At 34.5% G+C, this 20,510-nt stretch overlaps 1 long non-coding RNA gene and 1 pseudogene across 1 annotated transcript; both read left to right on the top strand.

Annotated features, from left to right (window-relative positions):
• The first annotated feature begins 434 nt into the window (after positions 1 to 434).
• Positions 435 to 1,654, top strand: LOC110908336 (annotated as a pseudogene).
• Positions 1,655 to 3,235: 1,581 nt separating this feature from the next.
• On the top strand, positions 3,236 to 5,951 carry LOC110905432. The gene is made up of 2 exons (XR_002573113.2): positions 3,236 to 3,555; positions 5,708 to 5,951. It is a non-coding gene; the product is annotated as an uncharacterized LOC110905432 (long non-coding RNA).
• Positions 5,952 to 20,510: the final 14,559 nt, after the last annotated feature.

The raw sequence follows: 20,510 nt of genomic DNA, 5'->3' as shown, positions 1-20,510 counted from the left end.
AATAGCGGTCCCCTCGTAAGAATCAGGAACAACGGACTCGTCAGAATATTGACCGAAAAGATAGTTACTTAACCACGACATCGTTTTTTTCAAAACATGTAACTAATAGAGCAAAGAAGATCGACAAAAAACAAATCGAATGATGAATGTCGAGTCTGTGCAGGGATTTAAAGGCAGCATTTGTGGTCGAAGCACCGCGCTTTGGCCATAGCGCGGCGCTTAGGGTTCACGGGGCAACTGAAACCTCGTATCACCTTTATGTCTCTGACTTATCAGTCAGTCAGTCAAACCTCGTATCAACTTTTGTCGTCCTAAGCGCCCGGTTTGGCCATAGCGCGGCGCTTAGGGGTATGAAAATTATTTTTGGCGTGTGTAATTAGCATGACCCATTGCCAATTGGGCAAGTATACAAAAGATTTGCCAAAGCCCAAAAGTAAGTGGCGAACAAACAAACAAACAAACACGCACTTGTTCCTCGTACCAAGGTTTCGCCGCCGCCACACACTGTCGTTTATATGAGTCTGGATTATGACTTTTAATTTAATATCTCAATTGTTGTAGATGGCATCCTCACTGACTCACAAATCCACCTATGAAGCCGATAACCCACTTGAATTGTCGCTAATTGAAGCTTTCCGGCTTCTGGAACCCGAATTAAGGCCCCCTTTTCCACTAACAATCCGTACAGAACCCGAATACTTCAATCTCAACCGCGCTATATTATACGGTTTATTATCCGAAACTCATTTGGCAAAAGTTCATTTCAAGCACTTACATGCCATTGTAACTGATGGGTATTGTTTCTTTACAAATTTAGTGTGTAAAGTAGTTGATGAACTGTATTCAAAGCTTGTTGAGAATGTGAAAGTTCAGTTAGTTTATGTTTCTTTAGAATTGGTTGATGTGTCAGCTGTAGGGATTGATAGTTTGTTAGTGGCTTTGTTGAGGCAAATTCGTTGGGTGAGTCGAATATATGGTTGTGTTCGGAAATGGTTAATCTGTTATGGGAAAAATGGGAATGTTTGGTCGAAGAACAGCCGATGATCATATTGAGTGCGTTGTATGTGTTTCTTAGGGTTTTTTTTTGATCATTGCAGAGTGTGTTTGAATTCCAAGTTGAACGTTTTGAAGCAGAAAGAGATCGAATTTTGTATTCGGGTTTTTAAGGATCAGTTTCATTTGTGCTTGAAAATTGGTAGGGATTTGATTAGGGTTTTACAAGATTTAGTTCATGTGCCTGAATTTCATGATTTATGGAAAGATCTGTTATCGCGTTCTTCGGATGCTTGTCAGCTGTATCGGTCCAGGACTTGCAGCCGGTACTTTTTACTTCGCATCACGCCGGAGATGGAGACTCATTTGCGGTTCTTGCTTACGCAAGTTAAACTCGGAAGTCAAACTCGATACCAGATTTGGTTTGGAAGGAAGTTTCTTAATGGTCCTGAGAAAGAAACCGTTGTGATTGACATTGTTCGGTTTACCTGCTGTGCACATCACCCCTCGAATGATATACTTCTCTCAAATGTGATCCCGAGATGGATTATAGTTGGTTGGTTACTAAAATGCTGTACCAAGAATCATATTGAAGCATCCGAACATTCAACGTTACCTTTGGATACATCTGTATTTTATAAATGAAATCAGTTACATAATATTTTGTATGTGCTATTTAAAGCCGTAAATATATCTAAAATATGGAATATCAGTTATCATATGCAGGTAATAATCATAGTTGTCAATAGCGGTCGCTATAGCGTAGCGTATAGATCGAAGGTCGCTACAGGGTATGTAGCCAAAAATAGCGGGATTTCAGTTATTTTTTTTCCAAATACAAATAGCGATTAAATATACCTATAAAATAGCTGGATTTTAGGTTTTTGTTAAATATACATGTAAAATAGTGTATATGCCAGGGTATTTTGATATCATATACATATAAATTTTAAAAAAAGAAAAATTCTAGAGTCGCTATTTATAAAACAGTGCCCGCTATTGGTCGCTATTCGCTATGTAACATAAGGTACCTTATCGCTATTTGTCGTTGTTCGCTGTTAACGACTATGGTAATAATATGTATGAAAAAAAATTTCGTTATTGTGTGATCTTTATCTTCCAACCAACTGGTTTGGTTAGTTTCATTACGTAAAGACACTTTAACATGGAATTAATTTCACTGATATTAAGCTGTAAATGTAAATCAGTTACACAGTAGATAAAATAAATCATTTTTAGGGGTTTATTAAAGAATGAATAAAACTATAGATATGTTTGCGTGAGTTTGAAGTGCCTTACCTTCACTTGGTTATGTTCCATTTCATCCGGTGATGCTTGCTGATGTTAGATGTAGTGTTATTATATTCTCTAATAGACTTGTTTAAAGGTGAACATCCAAACCAGTTTGTGAGCCGATAACCAGTTCCAAACCCAAACCGAACCTGAAATACGAACCTGCATTTTTAGAAACTGATCAGTAACCGATTCAAACTGTCAAAGTGGCGTCACTTTGCTTATTTAGCTCCAGAGGCTGGTCAGAACTTGGTTATTTTAGGCCGCTTTAGAAAACCCGATTTTATGACCATTGGGGTAGGGTAGGAGTGTTCAGAATTTGATTCGGATTCGAAAAAATTCGAAATTCGACTTGATTCGAATTCGATTATTAAGGTTCGAATTCGATTTGATTTGTATTCGAGTCCAGTAATCGAATTAGAGTCGAATATGAATTTATGCTTTTTGACTCGATTCGAAACTCGAATTCAGTTTATATATAATTGGGTCAAAGTATGAATTACATCCATTAGTGATAAGTTTATTGTTAATAATATTACCATACCTAATGACAAACATCTCATATTACTTATTTCTAAATTTTTACCTAACTTTAATCGCTACCAGTAACCAACCTTAGTTCTAATTTTTTACCTAAATTTTGACAAATTGATAGTTATTCAATTTTGCATATTATTATATTTTATGTTAAATATAATTAGTTTGTAGTAGTAAAAAAAATGAAAGTAAAATAATTTATTCTTTAGGGTGATTTGAATTAAACCGAATTTATTCGAATTCGAGTTTCAAATAGAATTGAACACGAATTCAGGTAAAAAATAAAAATTTAAAAAATACGATTCGATTAATTCGAAAATTCGTTATTCGATTCAATTAACACCACTACATTAGGGATGAGATATAGCTGGCCAGTCTTTAACCATTATTTTTTACTTTGGCTTACCGTTTTGCAATTTGCCCTATTAGGCTAGAGGGTATGGGGTTCGTCCCCATCCCCGTCGAGCTCTGGCGACGCCGGCAACCCATCCCGTCCCCACCTCCGTCGAGCTCCGTCCCATCCTCACCGGCTTGTGCTGGACGTTGGCGACGATCCTAAGTTGGTGGGCCCCCTTCACTTTTTGACCGTTAATCAACAAACCAGTTTCATCACAACTTCCAAACCCTAATTTCAACTGTGCAACAACACTTGATCATCATCAACAATGGACAAATCGAAGATCGGAAGACGATTCGAAGGCAAAGTTGCGGTCGTTACAGCTTCAACTCAAGGTATATGTTTCAGTATCGCTCACCGGTTAGGTTTAGAAGGTGCTTCACTCGTTATCTCCTCTCGTCAACAGTTTTTTCTCCGTTAATCTTCGATTTGTTTACTTTTTTTTGTAATAATCGAGTGTGATAAGCACTAGTTGATGCTCAATTGTTTGCTCTTGGTTAGAAAACACAAGTTAGGCTTACGTGTTGTACTGGGATTTCTGTTTTTGAAGGTGAATTGTACGTAAATTTTGTGATGATTCTTTGTTTTGATTGTTTATGTGAGTAGTTTGTTTATTTTTATTTTTTGTAATAATCGAGTATGAAAGCAGTAATTGAAGCTCAATTGTTTGTTTCTGGTTAGAAAACACAAGCTAGGGTTACATGTTGTGCTGTAGTTTCTGTTTTTGAAGGTGAATCGAGCTTAACGAAGCTTAATTGTTTGTTTCTGATCCGAAAACAGAGATTTAAGTTGAGTATGGTACTGAGATTTGTGTCTGTGAACGTGAATTGGACGTGATTGTGATGTGTTTCTTTGTTTGCTTATTTACACGAGTTGAAATGAAGTTTAATTGCTTGTTTTTGATCAGAAAACAGAAATTTAGGTTACGTGTTCTACTCTACTGGAATTGATGTTCTGAACGTGAATTGAGCATGATTATGATCTGTTTCTCATGTGTTCTATTGAAGTTTTGTGTTTGTGAACGTGAATCGGACGTGATTATGATGTGTTTCGTTGTTTGATTGTTTATGCGAGTTGAAATGAAGCTTAATTTAGGTTGCGTGTTCTACTGGAATTGATGTTTCAGAACGAGAATTAAGTTAGCTGATTACATGATGATGATGTTGGTTACAGCTATGTATGAAGATATTTCGAATAAAGGTAGATGATGTCTTAACAAAACATATGCATAGATACAGGTATTGTCTATAGTAAGAGCTAGGTAGTTAAAGGCACAAAGGGTGACGTTTGGCGTAAGGAGCTTAAAAAGCACACGCCTAAGACAAGCAAGGCACACGGTCCAGACCATTTTTGGCTGTTTTAGACTTGTTTTCAGCTGGTTCAGACCTTTTTGAAACCACTTTTGGCTGGGTTTTTTCTGGTTCAGTGCACTCAAGGCGGTTTTGCTGCGTCTCGCCTAGGCGCGCGCCTTTAACTACATAGAGTAAGAGATTAATAGTGGTTTTTGATGAAACAATGGTTAACCGGGCAGGGTTAACACACTGGTCTCGTCAAGAAGGGTTAATCCCTTCCTCTCGAGGATCGCTGGCTGGATCACCGGTGGTTGATCTCCTGCACAAGGAAACAAGCCGTGACTCGTAACAAGGAGGATGGGGTGGGGGGTGCTCCTTGTTACCACTCTCCGGCGTGAGAATCAGTAGTTTGCTTGGGAAGCAAAGTAAGATAGTAGTAGTAGTGAGAGAGTTGTGAAGAGATACCTCAAACCTGGTTTGGGGTAGGTATTTATAGCCGAGGAGTGAAGGAGGATGATGATGGATGGACTGACGACGTGCTGCACCTTTTCAGGTGTGTCAGGCTTGTCGGTTGTGGAGGTTACGCCACGTCAGTCCATTGCTTACGTAGCTCTGACAGGTAACTGCCATTGGTGCCACTTGCACTGTGGTGTCAGTCCCACTTGTTTGAGTGCATAGGATGCGGTGCAAGCCGCATCGCTACGTGCGGTAACATCTGAAGTTACCGCGTCTCCTACTTGTGACCAAGGAATACGCGAGATGCGGTGCTAGCCGCATCGTCATCTGCGGAGACTATTTTCCTGCATCCCTTGTCGTGACGAAAATGCCCGTATGGTGCGGTGTCAGCCGCACCGTTGCGTTCATCTTCTTCTATGCCTAAGGTAAGGCTTTCTTGTATTGATAGAAGTGTTCACTGGATGCATCGCTGTGAATACTTCCGTTTTCATACACCAGATGTGATGCTATGTCGCATCACTCTACCGTTCTCATGTTCCATGTAAGTCTTCCTTCGTTACTAGATAGATTGGATTCAACCCTTGTGCCGACGCGTTCCCGCATGGGCACAAGTAGGTTGTTAGCTAGTGGGGGTTTTGATAAGGGTAATGGTCACTCGCGGTCAATGCTGACGCGAGATCTGGGACCATACCCCTTCAGTTTTGTGGAAATGTAACATCAAATAGCACGACATCTGCAGGTGCAAAGGCTTCTCATGCAGCATAAATATCATAGCTATCAAAGGCGCAATGCGCACTCCAGGTGCAAAGGGCGCATAGCATCTCAAAATTTACCAACTTCCAATCGGTTTGACCCGTTGCGTTTATCAACTACTTTTTCTTCCTGGTTGCATTCAGAACTAGTTACAACATATCTACACTTTATTTCGGAAGCTTTGATGTAAATAACTCATAATGAACGGGTTCGTCAATATGTTTTTTTTTTAAGTCTATCTTTTTTTATTTTTTAAGTTTATGTTTTTTTTTAAGTTTATGTAATGTGTTTTTAATATTAATGAAAATATTTTGTTAGTTTATTTGTTAAATGTTAAAAAAAAAGTAGAAGATTAAAAAAATAAACAACATAAAAGTGGTGGGGTAGGATCATCTAGGACCATCCTCCATACCCTCTAGTTTTGTGGGATGGACCATCCTTGAGAGAACTATGACGTGGCGCGGCGCCTAAGTGGCGGATCATCCTCCCTTGGAGGACCATCACCATACCCTCTAGCCTTAGCTAGTTATATAGGTTGGGTTAATCGAAACCTCAACGAGGAGTAAACACACTTACCAACGACAAATAATAAACTCAAGCTTGGTAATGTAATGCAACTGATAGATGCTTCCGCGCTTTGCGGCGGGCGGATTTTCTGTCCTTAATGAGAAATGTTCTTAGTATTGCTAACGCATTTGCTAATACAATCCACATACTATACAATGGTAAATGTAACCAAAAGTGACTCAAAGTTGTTATAATATGTTATTGAAAAGCATACAATGATGCGAAAGATAACCAATGCATTGTCATAATGTATACAATAATTAAAAAAAAACATGTATTTGAATTCGAAGTCCTGGAGTTTCTTGACTTCTAAATGTCCATCAGTAAGATAGCAGAAAGTACCAATTCCATTCATAGGTTTTTCGCCAAGGACGGGCTTGATTGTTGCTTTGACGTAGACACAGCTGCACAGACATTTCTATTTTGCTTTTAAGTAGATGTTGTTAAGCTACATACAAATTGAAGAAGACAAAGGCGTGACCTGCAAAGATTGAAACGTACAAATTGTAACCTCTTTGAGTAGCTCATCATAAATAATAAGTTAACCAAGCACGTATAACAGAAAATATACAAGAACAATGATATCCAAATTGTTTAAGAGTGACAGACATCCTCTTTTGTTCGTTCATATTAAAAAGTAGTGATTTTGTGAAGAAATAGGATGAGTGGTTCTTGATTCATGTTGATAGAAGGTTATATAATTTTAGGATAACCCAATTAACCTTTTAATTCACATTCAAGGTCGTTTCTTTGTTTCTGAATACCTGCAGGCCACATCAACCAATTCCTATAATACATAAACATGACCAACCTATTATAATATTACTCTCGTATCCAAAGCTGAGAATCATCTTCACAAAAATGTATAAAAATAAGTGCAATAGTAACCTTTAGTCGGATGCTTAAAATTTCCTATTTGTAGACATTCTTGATATGTTGATTGCCTATGGTCAACATCTTTGTTAGAACATTAGTAGATTTTTTTTTTTTTTTTTTTTTTTTTTTTGTAACTTGATCGTTTTACAACTTTATTATACCACATATTTATGAATATATCTGTTTGGATGCATTTGATTTTGCAGGAAAACTTTATAATAGTTACGAACCCTTAAGGTTTTTTTATTATAAATATGTAGATGCAAATAAATAAGCTAAAACAAAGCACATAGTAAGATTCGAACTCGGATATCCAATCCTAGTGGCGCCCAGGAAAGCCAATTTACCGAGTTGAGTTTTGTTTTATTTGAAGTTTCTTGTATATAACATCAAGTCAGAAACCAAGTCAGAAACCGAGGCTGGGCAAAAATAAAACCAATGGCCACCAGTAGGGGTGCAAACGAGCCGACCCCGAGCTCGACCAGGCTCGAGCTCGAGCTTGTTTAACATATGAAAGCTCGAGCTCGAGCTTGGCTCGATTCGAGCTTTATTTCTAAAGCTCGAGCTCGACTCGAAGGTAATTTTTCAAGCTCGAGCTCGACTCGTTTAGTATTTATTAATTAATTTATATTAATTATAATTATTATTATACATATAATTTAGTTATTTTTTATATTTATTATATAAATGGTAATTATTATTATATAAATATGTGTTTAATATATTAATAAAAAATATATAAACAAAAAGCTCGTTTAGACTCGCGAGCCGGCTCGAGCTCGATAAGCGAGGCTCGGGCTCGGGCTCGTTTACTAAAGAGCTTGTTTTTAGGCTCGGGCTCGAGCTTGTTTAAGCTCGGCTCGTTCAAACTTTTTTTCGAGCCGAGCTCGAGTAGCTCGGCTCGTTTGCACCCCTAGCCACCAGCTACGACAACTGACACTATTCCCCACATTAGTTTTGTATGTATAGGTAAATCTGTTTTTTGATATTATGTTAATTTTGTACTTATGTTTTATTTAGGAAAAATTACACTTTTCGTCCTTTATGTTTGTATCAGATTGCAATAGATAGCCTTTAACTTCAATAATTACAGTCACGGTCCTTTATTTGTAAAATCCATTACACCGTAGGTCCTTTAGCCATAACCAAGTTAAAGTTTTCAGTTAAATTTGGCATGTACCTTGCACATGAGGGTAGGTTAGTAATTTCACCAATTATATTTAAAATGTGTGTTATTTTTTCCTTGGGGTAGGCTAAATATACCCCCTCTTATTACTTTTTATACCCCCTTTCTATAAAATCACATTAAAACTTTTAATATTTACCCCCTATACAAATCATCATATTAAAAAAAATATTCTTTTTGTTACAAAACAAATTCAATAGTGTAAAAAAGGATTACGACATTTTTTAAATATTTATTTTTTAATTTTTATTTAAATCATATTTTTTAAAAGTTTTCATATATTGTTTCTAAAGAAACTTTCTCAAATAATATTTTGATTATGTTTTTTATTGAACATCTTTGCAAATAAATAATAACATTTTTTCTTATAAAAAATAATAAAAAAGGTTTAGAACTTTATTTTTGAAAAAAAGTCTATATTATGTTTTTTCCTCGCCTACTTTGTATTTTAAATGTCTTACTTTTATATTTTTTAATACTTTAGACGTGTTTATAAAATAATTAACAATTTTTATTTATCAAAAAAGTAAAAAAAAAAATTCTTTTAAATAGCGTTTACAGCCCATCTATGCAAGTTAACAATCTATATAAATTCAAATTTAATTAGTGTAAAGAATATGTTATAAACAAGTTAAAACCAGTTTAAGACTTGGATCGAAGTGAACACTTTTCTAAAGAAAAACAAATGGATAGGGTTGATTCACAAATATTTTTCTCTTCTTCATTCAAAAAATATATCAAACTAGTTGATTTAAAAAATATATGTGGATTTTCTTGTAATCAAAAGTAGGTCATTCGAAACCAAAAGTCACGTAAAAGCATAAACTTAATTACGAATAATCACCGGTTTTTGACCACGCATTAGATACCCACTTCAAGTCTTTCCAAAATAAAAAAAAACATTTTAAAATATTAAAAATAATAAATATAAGACATTTAAAATACAAACTAGACGAGGAAAAATAAATATAATATAGACTTTTTTCAAAAATTAAATTCAAAACTTTTTTATTATTGTTTTTATATGAAAAACGTTATTAGTAATTTGTAAAGATGTTCAATAAGAGAAAACATAATCAAAATACTATTTGAGAAAGTTTAAAGAATATCCGAAAACCTTTTAAAAAAAATATGGTTTTTTAAATAAAAATAAAAATAAACATTTTTTAAAAACGTCTATAATTTATTTTTACATGTTTGAATTTGTTTTGTAACAAAAAAGAATACTTTAAAAAATATGACTTGTTTAAGGGGTAAATATGACAAGTTTAAATGTGATTTTATGTAAAGGGGATATAAAAAGTAATAAGTGGGGGTACGTTTAGTAGCCCCCTTTTCCTTTCATCTTCACAGCCAAACAACCAAAACCCTTATCCCCTTTCTTTTCTTTTCTCTTCTCTCTCATGTCCCTCTCTCTATCAGGAAATGGCCGGCTGCCACCTTGGTGGCAGAGCCACGACGCCAGCTCAGACTTCAATTTCAAGTTGCTGAGAAATCTCAACCGTCGATCATATTGTTTGATGAGATCTATGGTTTGGCTCCTTCACGCACTAGACAACAAGATCAGACACATAATTCAGTTGTCTCAACTTTATTTGCTCTACTCGATTGTCTAAAGTCGCGTGGCTCCGTTATAGTGATTGGTGCAACAAATCGACCCGATGCTATCGATCCAGCTTTAAGGCGGCCCGGGAGATTCGATCGGGAAATTTACTTTTCACTCCCGTCAGTTAACGATCGGGAAGCTATTCTATCACTTCATATGCAGAAATGGCCCACACCTGTGAACAGGTCGTTATTAAAGCGATCACAAGAAAAACCGTCGGATTTGTCGGTGCTGACTTGCAGGTGGGCGCCGGAGGGTGGACCAAAGGAAGTGGGTTCGCAGGTGGGTGTCGGGGGTTAGGGTGACGATGGTAGTCGGCCTTGCCGCCGTGGCTCCGCCACCAAGGGTGGCAGCCGGCCATTTCCTAGAGAGAGAGGGGGACATGAGAGAGAAGAGAAAGAAAGGGGATAAGGGTTTTGGTTGTGACTATGAAGAACTGAAGATGAAAGGAAAAATAATGGTACATATTTTAAATATAATAGGTGAAGTTACTAACTTACCCTCATGTGCAAGGCACATGCTAAACTTAACTGTAAATTTTAACCTGGTTAGGGCTAAAGGACCTAGGGTGTAATGAGTTTTACAAATAAAGGACCGTGACTGTAATTATTGAAGTTAAAGGCTATCCATTGCAATCTGATACAAACATAAAGGACGAAAAGTGTAATTTATCCTTTTATTTATAAATACTCGAATAAATTTATAAAATCTATGTTTATTATATAAACTAGGTTAGAACCCCGTGTATTACACGGGTTGCATAATTTTATATAATAAATAATAAAAAGATATATCTTTAAAAAAACTCGTATATTACACGTGCTGAAAAAAATATAATGTCATATGTTAACATAAATAGTCATCAAGATTTATCATTTAAAAAATGAAAATTGATGTACTATTTAATTATTATAACATTTTACTTTGTTTTATTATTTTGCATAAATTTAATTTTATATAATAAATAATAAAAAAGATATATCTTTAAAAAAACTCGTGTATTGCACATGTTGTATAAAATATAATGTCATATGTTAACACATACAGTCGTCAAGATTTATCTTTTAAAATGAACTTTGATGTACAATTTACTTATTATAACATTTTACTTCGTTGTTTATTTATTATTATGTTAAAAACACATGTATTACATATTTACATGGGGTTGAATCTCGTTTTTATGATACATTCAAATTATGAGATACAATTATTTTAGTTAGTTTTTATGCACCTTCATGCTTATCTGTTTATTTCATTCATAAAACATCCGTCTTAAATTTGTACTCAAGAGAGTTTACGGTACAAAAAAAGGTGGAGATCAATCCCCGCGTTTTTTATATTTCATCATTTTATGAATTATATCGTAAAATCGAGAAATAAATTCTCTTTGAATAAAGTATAGAATTGTTATATTTAAAAATGGTGTTCTTTATACATGTTGATGCAATGTGCGACAAATGATGAGTTCAAAGTTTACAATTATAGTGATGTTATTTATATCTAAAAATGATGGGTTTAAAGTTTAAAATTTAGATGCATATGCCTACCATTATAGTGATCCGTTTAAAAACACTTACAATTTGATAGAAGCATATGACCGACCTAGAATAATAATTTAATTCTAGTGAAAAAAAACAATAATACAATTATTAAGTATATATCAAACGGGAACATTTGATTCCTAATTTACCATAATAGACATGCCTAGCTATTTTAGTCTATGGGTAAAGGATCTAATTGATAGAGTAAGCACCGTAAAAATCAATTAGCGAGGTTTTGGCCGATACAATAAGAACTGCTTACTTATGTCATGATGTGAGACAAACGTTAGAAATCTACTTATGTAATAGAGTCGATCCACTAATGTATTTAGCAGCGGTGTAGGATCAGATCCCAAAGATAGTAAGTCTTTCCTTTCGAAAGTCTTTTTCAAAAATTCTATATAATATCAATTTCTATATGATATGAAACTGAGATAGTTACCTTTCAGAAAATTCTAATGACAGGCGAAATGTCTATATTTTATTCTTCTGAAGGTGGGAGAAAAGATATGTTGGTGCAGTAATGTCTATCGTCTCCGTCAATACGAGTCGTAGCAGAAACTGAAGAAAACTTGCTTTATATTGTAATATTAGAATGAAAAGGCAACGTGGCAATATTGTATTTAATGAGAAATCTCATTAAAGCCTTGGCCTATAAATAGGAGGCTTATGCCTTAGATTAGAGACTTTTGCTCATTTGAAGACTTGGAGAGCTAGAGCTAGAGAGAGAAAATATTGTTCACGTGATTCAGGTGCTGTACGATTTTATATATTTTTAATAGAATCACAATTATATTACGTCTCGTGTGTTCGGTCACGTTCGTGTACGGATTTCGCACGTCACACGTTCGGTTCGCAATCGTTTCGGAGTCAAAATTGGTCCTAACAAGTGGTATTAGAGCGGGAGCTCGATTGTACAGATCAAACGCACAGAATCGATCAAGTTTTGATCAAATTCAGATCCAAATTGCATCATATTTGATCTATCTCTTCATCTTTTTCAAATTCTTCACGTTTTATACTGAATTTTGCAAAATTGAACGGGTTTTTATGGTCCAAATTAGCTGATTTTTGGATATGATGTGCGAAAATACCTGATCTATAACCCTACAAAGTTTCAAATCTTAATTCAAAGCCATTTGGGAGAAATTTAAGATTTTTGGTCCGAATTCGCGTGAAAAACCCCCAGTTCGTGTGAAATAAGTCAGATCGTGTGAATATTGTATCAGTTCGCACGAAGTCAACCCCACTTCGCACCAAATGACACCACTTCGCACCAAATAAGATCACTTCGCGCAGATTGAACATCACTTCGCACTAAGGGCATTCATTTCACACGAGCTGAACTTCTCAGTTCGCACGGATTGGTTAAAAAATCATCAGTTCGTTTAAAAGTGATCATCTAGTTCGCATAAGATTATCATTTCGCTTGAAAATTAAGATCCAGATCGTATGGATTGGTTAATGTGTCACCAGTGTAAGATTAAATATATTTTATGTTATATTAATCTAGTAGCCATTATAATCATTTACATTATATGGATCAAAATATATAACAATCTTATTAAATAATTAGTTGGTAATTGTTGATGGGCCAAATTACCCTTATTAACTAATTAGGGTTTCCTGTTGGGTGCATATATAAAGAGACTTATGTAGAGGTTCTAAGGTTAGAGACATAACCTAATAATCATAACATCAATATCGGCCTCTCTCCATAACCGAACTCCCTTATTCGGTTTCTTCATCACCATCATTAGATTGCACCCTAAGGAGGAACCAGACCAAGCTGACAATTATGTCAAACACTGTTGCTGCGTCTCCATCTGGATTCTCTGATGGCCTGTGCTAATGCAATCAAAGGTATGTTTTCATGTTTTCCATTATGTCTAAACAGAACTGATCAACATGTGGTATCAGAGCATATGTTGATTAATCAGTTCTGTTTTCGTATCCATTATTCTGGGATTGAAATCTGGAAAACAGAATTTTGAAAACCTAATAAAAATTCAAAACCCTGTTTCGAGACCTAATAAAATTCCGAAATCACTGATTCTCGAAAATCCGGAAAAAGATTAATATTATGTTCACTCGAAATCAAATGGGTTATGATTTATGACAGAAATCTGTTTAAAAGCCTTAAAAAAATTCAGGTTTCGGGTTCCAGAATTATTATTTTATTTTTTAGGGTTCATCATGTGTTCTTAGGAAAATTCGAAAGTCCTTTATGTTTTTGAATATGATTTGGATTATTGAGTGTTTTTCCATGTTTTGATCTGTTTTAACTATTAAAATTTTTCGAAAAACTGTTATTAGATCAACAGATAAAATTTTCGAAATATTTGATGAAATTAGATCATCACTAAAACAGGAAACCATATCTCAAAATCCCTTAGAATTCGAATTTTCAGTTATGCTTTTACATTAACAGCTGTTAACAAGAGTTTCGAGATTACTTTTAACGACTCGAGACCAAGATCTCGACTCGAGACCACAAGGTCTTGACTCGAAATCATAAGGGTTCTCAAATCTTTATAACTCGAGACAACGGTTTCGACTCAAGACAACGGTTTCTACTCAAGACCATAAGGTTTCGACTCGAGACCACTGAGGTTTCGACTAAGGGTTTTAAATCTTCACAACTCGAGACCATGGTTGCGACTCGAGACCTCATTATGGAGTCGAGATCTCATAAAATTCAGTACTCGAGACCATGGTTCCGAGTCGAGACCACAAGATGAGTCGAGACTTGACTCGAGATCTCACTCAAGACCTTATAACTAAGTCGATATCTCATAACTGAGTCGAGATCTCACTCGAGACCTAAGACTAACTCGAAATCTCAACCTCATTACTTTATTAGGTTGTTTAACGTGAACTATTAAATAATTGGTTTTGTAAATAATTAGTTAATTAATAAGGATCAAATAATGTTTTACAAAACCAAAATGGCTTTACTCGAATGAGCTTCTGATGTATCATTTATGGCCAAAGCTGATTTGATACATCTACTTATCGTTCAAGTATTACGAAAGCTATGTTAAGTGTGCATTACAAACGTGAGTGTCTTATTTCTGGCCAAAGCTGATTTAATTCATTTATGTCTAGCATCCTTAACAAGTGCATAACTAAAGTGATTATCTCATTTCTGGCCAAAGCTGATTTGTCACAATCACTTTGCACACATGCTTAAATCATTACACTTCTGGCCAAAGCTGATTTGTCTTCATTTAAGTAGAATTTTATCTAAGTCTATTATTTTGATGTTAGTAATAGACATATCACAAACTCTTCACATAATGATCCTTATATTAATGATCCTTCATTAATCTTATGATCATTTCGTCTGCCTTATTTTAAGTACCCATAACTTTTCTCACTATAATTTCTTCTACAAATCTATATCTCATCCACTCTAATTCCTAAATCTAATATGTTTTGCTAAAGTTTCTATAAGAATTAGCTCTTAAATTAAATCCTTGATTATCTCTTAAGACACGATAATCCTATTGCTCTCTTCTGATAAAGCACTAGAGAAGAAAAGTAGAGCATGATGATTAGGATAAATCGAACATGATGTCTCTTATGATAATCAAGAATAAGTGCTGTCACTAAAAGGTTATTCCAGATTAAGTCTTTCCTAAGACTAATCTATAATTGTGGAATAATCACTAGAACTCCTAAGATGCATGCCTTCATTTAAAATTCTAAACTATAAAGTTAAGTGGTGTATGTGAATATATTATAATGTACAATACCATGACCCATAAAGTTAAGGCTTACGCATGGAAATAAGTACATTTTCCAGTACATTCCATACTAAGATTTTCACTTGTATAATTTGATGCCTTATAAATCAACTATAACACTCAAAAGTACCAAAGGAAAATGAGTGTGTTGATAAGCAACATATGTACAAAGAAATAAATATTTGAAGCTGGAAAATAAGTTGTTACTCACCTTACAACCACTTAAACTTTAAAAGAGGATTCTTCTAAGGTCCATAGACAAATTACAAGTGTTAATTCCACATCTAAGGTTCTTCAAGGGAAAATCTCACTGCATAATTATGCCATTAGACTAGGCATAAGCAACAAGACTATTCATTATTCAGAAGAACGGTTGGATAAGATAATTAGGTAGTCACTTACTAATGATATTTAAGTCTGATACTTTTTTAATATTCCAATTAACACATGATTAGTTGACTCTAGTTCTAAACGTTTCCTTACCAGAAGTCAACAAATAACTAACATGAGAGCTAGTGACAAAATTAAATGTTAAAGACTATAAGAACCATAATAAGCAATCTTCTAACAACGCTTTTCGATACCTTATATATTCTGAAGATTAATCAGAATATAGTATCATAATTAAGCAATGTTATGAATGTTGTGAGGTTTGCATAGTCAACATAAAGTCACACTTATCTTAAACTCTCATATTATTTGTTCTAAATATCTGGATTGAAACATTACTAAGATAAAACTAGATGATACCTTACATTTTCATAACTTTTGTTATCATGCAAATGAGAATTTGACAAAAGGAAAATGAGACTTATAAATTTCATCCATTATAACCAAAATTCATGAGAAATCATGACATAGTTAATGAGGATGATTTTTTCATCTAATCTCATTCTAAGTGATTTAAATAATGACGTTACAACCCTAAATATTACTTGGCTTAAGGAATAAGTATGGGTCCATCATAAGTCATTCATTGACATTCGTGGAACTTATTCCAGACGGAATATTCAGACATAATTCATTTATCATTTAAAAGACTATCAACTTGTATCTAAATTTTGTCGTATATGGCCCACGGTTTTAGAAGAAATCTATTCATATGTGTACTTAATAAGATTTCTATTAGATATGTCCCTGAAGTTTCTTATGATATTTGGACATTAAAGAAATCACATAAAGTCTAACGTATATGTGATAGGTTCCCACGTCACGTAGCTCATTGAAACTTCTCTTGTAGCATTCTAGAGATATTAAAGATCAGTGGGAGCATTAAGTGTCTTAATAATAACTTGCAATAGTTGCAAGAGGTGGGGAGTGAAAATTTTACATTACATTACCTAAATTTACACCTCTTATACAAGAAACTGCTCCATCTTGACACTGTTCTATCATAACTTGTCTCCTTAAAATCTAATGCTACTCTTACAAAAGTTTCATTGTTGCTTAATTGTGGGCACACTTAGATTTCTTACCTAAACTAACATACTCCTCAACAAGAGAAACTACAAAAACTGATGTCATTAATTTGTTTTCTCTATTAGAATTTGTTGGTCGTTAAATGTTGACCCTAAGCATGCTAAGTTCCTAAAGTTTTCTAAGGTCAATGGGAGCAGTCAAAGTCCTTATCATGACTTGCAAGGAATACAAGAGGCGGGGGGGGGGAGTGTCATTAAATTTCACTCTGAATTTAACTCCGATTACACCTCTTGTACACCATACTGCACCAACTCTTACAAACTTAGAATGAAAATGATAGCAACCTAACCAAGAGCTAATCCATAAAACTGAAACTTCTAATAAACCCAATAATCAACTCAGGAGGTCATCTAGGTCTAAAAGCCTACTAACTTTGATGATTACATAACCTCCCTAACTGAAGTTGAAATGGATTTTGGAAAAGTTTACTGGTCCTATCTCTTCAAATTAAGCCATTAGTTTCAATCAATCCTCTGAATGGAATAAAACTGTTTTCTAGTAAAACTGATTTTATGTGTTTGTATAACGTTTGGGATTTGATTGAATTACCTAAGAGTGTTCATAACTAAACCAAATCCTAAGATATAAGCGCTAAGACACTCAAAAGCATGATTGATTGTCAAAGGTTATACTTAGGAAGAGATAAATTATCAAAGATTTCTTTGAGAATCATCACTGTTCTAGTAGCTTATAATAGTTTAAAGCTTCATTAGATGAACATTAAAACAATTTTCCCTAACAAATGGCTGACATATTTACATGTTCATAAAACAACCTGAAAGTTCCAAACTGATGGTTAAAGAACACTTTGTTTGTAAGCCAATAAAATCCATGTATGGGTTAATGCAAACATCATAATGTGATGAAATCTTAACGTAATTATTTTCATCAACAACCAAGTGGATTAATGTACCTACCTCAAGATGAGTGGGAGCAACTAAGATAAACTTGTCTATATAGATGATATTCTTTTGACAAGTATATGTTACATAAGGCAAAGCATTGTTAACACAAACTTTGATACAATAGATCTCAGAGATATCTCTTACGTGATAGATATCATAAAATACCGAGATAGACCCAATGGGACATTAGTTCTGTTCCATAAGTTTAACATTAAATGAGTCCTTACATATGTAACAAACAATACTGCTCTCCTTTAGAGGATAATAGGATAAATGAGATTATTTCCTTATGCTTCATTAATTAGAAGCCTTATGTAAGTTCAAGTCTATACTCGTTTAGATATTACTCACATTGCAACACACTAGATATGTCTAGATTCACGTGAAGCATCTAATGGAGTATTACAATATCTTTAAAAGAAATAAGAGGCTGTGATTTAAAGAAGAAGTGAGAACTAAAACCGGTTTATTACTCTAACTTTGTGATATTCAAAGATGACAAAATGTAATTTCGGGTATATCATTATGTCAGCAGACAAAACCTATCTCATGGGGAGTTATAATAAACTGATAACAACAACAGAAGTTATAACGACATAATATAGTCACTAAATGTTGTTGGAAATATATCAGTGGACTCATAAGTTTATTAGCTCCATATAATTAATGTTTTGAAGACTTAGTGTGATAAAGTCAGCTATCATGACACCTTGAACAGTAACAGTTCAAGAGGTGCTGCATTAAATTTTCGATACGCAATTAATTATTCGTTTGTGAACGAATTGAGGAAACTAAGTCTTGTATCGAATTCATTCATGATATGCTTAAGGATCCTATGACTGAAGGGCTATTACCCATAAGTCTTATTAAGAGAGCTCATAGACGGGTATTAATTAATGGTCGTGCGCAATTGCATATCGTACTATGAATGACTAAGTATTAGTTAATTTTCCTCATCAGTTTGATTTTGTATGTCTCTAAGAATATGTCAAGTCGACATAATGGCATATAGACAAATAAAGTTACAAATCAAACAAAGGGCTTATGCATATTTTGATCATGACGATTAGGTTTTAAATTAAGGCTATAGTATGACTAATGGGGGTCCTGAGTCGCATAATGATTCAACGACTGTATTTCTCTGCTATAGTACTTGTTTAAGGCTAAAATGAGTGTTCACTCCTGATCAGGCTTATCTAATACTCATAGTAAATGATTACTTGGCTAAGTGGGAGAATGTAAGATTAAATATATTTTATGTTATATTAATCTAGTAGCCATTATAATCATTTACATTATATGGATCAAAATATATAACAATCCTATTAAATAATTAGTTGGTAATTGTTGATGGGCCAAATTACCCTTATTAACTAATTAGGGTTTCCTCTTGGGTGCATATATAAGGAGACTTATTTAGAGGTTCTAAGGTTAGAGACATAACCTAATAATCATAACATCAATATCGACCTCTCTCCATAACCGAACTCCCTTATTCGGTTTCTTCATCACCATCATTAGATTGCACCCTAAGGAGGAACTAGACCAAGCTGACAATTATGTCAAACACTGTTGCTGCGTCTCCATCTGGATTCTCTGTTGGCCTGTGCTGATGCAATCAAAGGTATGTTTTTATGTTTTCCATTATGTCTAAACATAACTGATCAACAACCAGGTCGTTTGAAAATCAATGACCATGTGATTATCGGCCCTCGTGATCATTAAAAGGATATTATTACTTCTCTGATTGTTACAGTCCACTACAACATATTGGCCCTATTATGTTACATGCAGATCAATTAATATTGTCAGTCAATTGAATAATCAAATTGAATTAAGAGATTGCATGTGAAATTTTGTCAGCCATATTCAGTTGTGTTTGTGATATCATTTAGAGAGTTGTCGGCCATTTGTATTGAGTTTGCATGTGTTGTTGAAGCCCAATACATTTCAACGGTCCAATTAAAATCAGTAGATATTAAAAGGTTTGGCGGCCACTGTTAAAGAATCATTAAATAATTGCGTGTCATCAGTTAGTTCGGTCAAATAGAAATCAATCAAATTTAATTTTGCACGTGATTTGATTCAGTATTGTATGTAAATTGATAAAGGATGTCGGCCATTAATAAGTGCATGTAATAAGTGTCATTTTGCATGTGATATTGTGTTGAAAGTGGCAAGTTCATTGTAGAGGTCAAAGAGTCAACAAGCTAATCGTTCGGACAACAGTTCGTACGGACAACATATTGAACGGACAACAGCTCGAACGGACAGTACCACTCAATCGGACAGCGTTGTCACCTGATTATTGTCACTAGTGATTAAAAGGTGCTTGTAATTCAGGTAATTCAAGGAGATAAAAATCATGGCTGAAATCAAGGTGAAAACCAGAGAAGAGATTCTGAATGAGAAAACACCCAGAGAAAGAAGTATAGTTGGATACAGAATGGAGAAAATGAAGGAAGGGTATGAAAATGTTGTAAGCAATAAAAGATGGGACAAGAAGCGAGAGTGTTATGTCAACAGAGATGGTGAACCTGTCGTCCACAGGAGGGACATAGTTCATGATGATGTTCTTCTAGTAATTCCTCGATCCGACGAATACTATTCAAATGTTGAAAAAGATAAAACATATGTGAAAAGGCTGGATAAAATCATTAGAGATGCCATGACATCAAGTCTGAGGAAGAGGGATGAAGAGAGAATGAAAAAGAATGTTGATGATATGGTGAACGATTTGAAGAAAGTTGCTGAAGAAGTTAAAGTCGAAGCTGTGAAAGTTGAGGATGTGAAGATAGAAGAGGAAGAGAAGGTGATAAAAGAAGTTGAGAAAGAAGCTGTTACTGAAAAATAGCAGGTTGTTGAAGAAGAAATGAAGAA

The sequence above is a fragment of the Helianthus annuus genome, chromosome 14 (assembly GCF_002127325.2).
Source record: "Helianthus annuus cultivar XRQ/B chromosome 14, HanXRQr2.0-SUNRISE, whole genome shotgun sequence".
Classification (NCBI taxonomy): Eukaryota; Viridiplantae; Streptophyta; class Magnoliopsida; order Asterales; family Asteraceae; genus Helianthus; species Helianthus annuus.
Note: the sequence above shows the minus strand (reverse complement) of the source record. Positions and strands in the feature narration are given on the sequence as shown.